We start from the raw sequence: 4,280 nt of genomic DNA, 5'->3' as shown, positions 1-4,280 counted from the left end.
CACGGCGCTTAAGCCCACAGGCTCTGGAGTCTGGCAAGGACCTGGCTTCCAATCCCGGCTTTGGCGCTAACCAGCTGGGCAACCTGGATCAAGTCACTTAACCTCTCTGAGCCTCCGTTTCCCCACCTGTAAATCATAGTGGTACCTACCTTATCAAGTTTGTGAAAATTAAGTCAGATAATATATATAAGGCACTTGGCGCCCTGCACCGAGAGTACTCAGTCCATGACAGTCGGAGCTACTTCTGTCATTATCAGGTAAGTGGGCCCGGAGAGCTGGGGGACAGCTGTGCAGAGATGAGTGCGTGTTTCCCCGAGTTCATAGCGATGGCTGAGTTTTCTGTGTAGGGCCAGGTGTGGGTGTGGGTAGCTGGGATCTAGAGAGGAAGTAACGGGGAAGGGGATTAGAGGGTGAGCACTTATCAACATAGCTCCTTTGAAATCAGGTAAAGGGTCTGGTCATGCTTCCAGTTAAGGAACATGTCGGACCTGTCCATACCACGCCTCCCTCTCCGGTACTTACTGCGTGGGAAGAGGCCCCCCTCCTCCTGGGGGTGCAGGGCAAAGGTCTCCAGCCGGATCATAAGAACGAGGTAGCAGTGCCCGCACCTGTGTTTGTGCAGGTGGGGGAGAGAGGGCTGTATTCAGCTGGAGGACCCTGGCCCCGGGGAATAGGTGAAGTGGGGACGGTCACTGGAGGATCGCTGCTTGGTGGCCAGACCACCTCTCCAGTGAGCAGAGGGGGTGGGTACTGTGACCTTGAGCAGCTGGGGACATGATGTTACCCGGATCCACCCTCCAGGGGAGCAGGTGCCCCGGGCCTCCTTGCCTGCACACCGGCAGCCTGGGCCCTGGACCAGGCCTCCCCCTTCCCATGTGGCTGCTAATGAGGAGCAGCTTCTCCAAGGGCAGAGGGCTGTGCTCCCAGCAGTTGGACTGGTGGTAGATGATCAAGAATGGGAGTGTGTCTGCCTGTGTTCTTTTAACTTCTCCAGAAAGGTCACCGAGGGGTCTCCATTACAAGCAGTCTTGAGCCCAGTATGATTTTCTCCTGCAATTGAATCTACTCCCTGGATGGCTTCCAGTGTTCAAGCTGATGACAATCGCCTGTCTTGGCAATTGATTTTCTGGAAGCTGCTGGCCGGCCGGCAGCCACATGATGGATATGTGCTAGGGGGACCGGTGTGGCCGAGCGGGGCACAGGAGGCTGTAAGCCACCCTCCCCACAGCATGGCAGGGTCTGTCAAACGTAAGACGCATGCGCTTCTGCCCACCCGCTCCACCTTGAGGTAGCACGGCTAGAGAGCTAGCCACACATGTGCACCAAGAGGCACGGGTGGGGATGCTGGCTGCAGAATTGTGTGCAGGGAAAAAAACCGGAGACACCTTATCTGTTCATGGGGGATGGGAGGGACTACTGCATTCTGAATGTGAAGGGCGTCCCCTGGAATTGTGCAGAGCCACCATTTACCATAAAAGCCTTTTGATTCATGCTCCCCAGACTTGGGTGAGCAACGGGGACCCCGAGTGAGGGTGTGAGTGGAAAGGGCTCGATTGAATCCACTGTGTTACATCCATGTGCAATATTATGCAGAAGTTGGGCGCCTGGGTGGCTCAGTCGGTTAGGCGACTGCCTTCGGCTCAGGTCATGGTCCTGGAGTCCCGGGATCGAGTCCCACATCGGGCTCCCTGCTCGGCAGGGAGTCTGCTTCTCCCTCTGACCTTCTTCCCTCTCGTGCTCTCTATCTCTCATTCTCTCTCTCTCAAATAAATAATAAAATCTTTAAAAAAAAATTATGCAGAAGTTAAAAAAAAAACACAACCAACAAGGATGCTCCCCATATGTTGACATATGAGAAAATGTCCAGGATATACTGTTATGGGGAGACAACTGCAGAGCAATATGGTCAATAGGATAGTATTTGTGTAAAAGCAAAGAAAAACAAAGACCCTGGCACATGGATGTACACGTGTGTGTGCGTGTGTGTGTGTGTGTGTAAATGCCTGGCAGAAGCCTGTGATGATATGTCGTGAACGGCCAGGGCAGGTTACTGCTGGGGATAGCAGTGATAATTGATGAGAGATAGGAATCAAAGGAACTTTTCACCTTTTTCTCTCTTTACCTCTGCATTCACGTTTTTTTTATGGAGAGAAAAAAAAAATGTAAAGAAAAGTGCCCTCCTCTTCTGTGTGCTTCTTGTGTACTCACTCAGACACCACAGCCTTCACCAAATTCCCGTTCCTTGCCATACTTCTTGGGACAGTGAGTCCCTCCAAGGTCCCTTAGCTTGTCCTCTCGAGGGGGCAGTCCTGGGGAGGAGAGCTGGGTGTTGCCTGGACTCCCATCCAAAGGCCTCTGGGACACTGGAGAGGGCCAACAGGAGCCCGACATCTGTCCTGGACTTCGGACCCGGGTCTTGCACTGTGGGGTCATGTTTTCCAGTAGACACTGCAGAGACAGCCCATGGAGGCCTGAAGCCCCTCCTCTGCGGACGTGCAGCAGGGGAGACATGTGGGAAAGAGCCCAACAAGGCTGAGGGGGTACGAAGGGTGGAGTCATGTCCGATAAAGCTCCTTTTTCTAGGGGGGAGGGGCCAAGCCAGGCCCTGCACCTCTGCCAGGTCTACCAGAGGCCCAGCCCCAATCTCCCAGGAGCCTCTGCTTCCTCCTTCCTGTTCCTGAAGGAAGAACAGGGAATGAGGGCAGGACGCATGGATCACACACCTCTTCTGTGTCAGGAGCCTACCTAGGTTCTTGACACTTGGCTCATACACACTTCTTCACCACGCCACCCTGTAGATGAGGCTCACAGGCATGGCGGTGGGCGCTAGTTGGCCACACAGCCACCGAGCAAACATGGAGCTGAGATCTGTGCCCAGCTCCCTCTGCTCCCACCACACCCTAGTGCAGCGTCGCAGCTCGGGGGGCTTCAGGGAGGATGTGCTTGTCACTCACTTCTGGAGAGCAGAGAAAGTAGTGATGGAGGGAGCCAGTGGTAAGGACCTACGTGAGGAGCCCAAGGGGGAAACCAGTCTCCAGGGGCTCCTTGGGGCTCCCTGCAGCTCCCTGGCCAGCTCTGCAAGGGGGCTGCTTGCCAGATCCTCCTGGCTTTCTTCTGCCTTGTGCTGGCTTCACGTACTGAGCTCAGACCCTACTCTCCTGGAGGTGGGGTCGGCCAGGCTTTACCCCGCCTCGTGGATTTATCCTTCTTTCCTCTGGCATCTCCCCTCTCCTGGCCACAGGGGCAGGACCCCTTCTTCTAAACTCTCATCCTTTCCTGCCAACATCCTTTAGCCAAGACTGGGTTTTCCATGATAGCAAATCAGCAAAATCTGATGGTTAGTACGGCTCAGATCCCAGCTCTGCCATCACCAGCCATGTGACCTAGCGGATGTCTCCGAACACCTCCCTGTGTCAGTGTCTTCATCTGTGAAATAGGGATGATGATCGCCTAGCCCCATGCAAGTACCCAGAACAACTCCTGGCCGGTGGTTCGAGCTCTGTATGTCTTCACTGTTGCTGTCTCTCTTCCGCCACGGGCCTCATGAAGGGCGGGTCATTCTGCAGACCAAAGCCTGGGAGGAAATCAGAGCGGGCTGGATGGAAACCAGCCCGTGGGCCTGATGAACGGCCATATGGTGCTCTTCTCAGAGCCGTATAAGGGAAGAACAAGTTCATATGCCAGGTGGAGAGCTGATGGAGGCCAAGAAGGGAAATAACAGAGACGTGTTTTAAAACGCTCTTTTTGCTCCCTATCTTTCTCCAGAGCCTGTGGCTTCCTGTAGCTCACTGTCTGGTGTGCAGGACGACACACGGGGAGGGAAGGCAGGGGTTGTCTTTTCTACAGGCCGATGCAGGAATTCCCAGGCATCTCGTGGAAAAGCCCCACGGGGAGGTGGGGCAGCGGGGGGGAGGGTCAGGCAGTGGACAGTGGCCAGCCCATCCTCAGAGAGATGCAAAGGGCCTGGCACACCACCACCAGGGCCCACAAGGACACTTGGTAGCAGCTGTGGGCAAAGCCAACGAGAACGTCTCTAGCCGACCGTGTGTTCACTTGCTTGCTTTCTCCCTGCAAGAGACCCTTAAAGAAATGAAGTGTTTCTTAATTAAAAAAAAATAATAATAATGCTCAGAACCCTCTCAGTTAGCCCTAGTTCCTTTTCTGGAACATGTGTATTTCTGTGTCTTCCCCACCAGGGTGCCCCTGAGGATGAGACTCTCTGTCCTGCTCACCACCGTGTCCTGATGCATTGTGCCCGAACAAATGATTGATAGGTATTT

This window comes from Callorhinus ursinus, unplaced genomic scaffold (genome assembly GCF_003265705.2).
Source record: "Callorhinus ursinus isolate GAN/ISIS: 27379988/994484 unplaced genomic scaffold, GSC_fseal_2.0 scaffold8, whole genome shotgun sequence".
NCBI lineage: Eukaryota > Metazoa > Chordata > Mammalia > Carnivora > Otariidae > Callorhinus > Callorhinus ursinus.
This window is presented reverse-complemented; position numbering follows the sequence as displayed.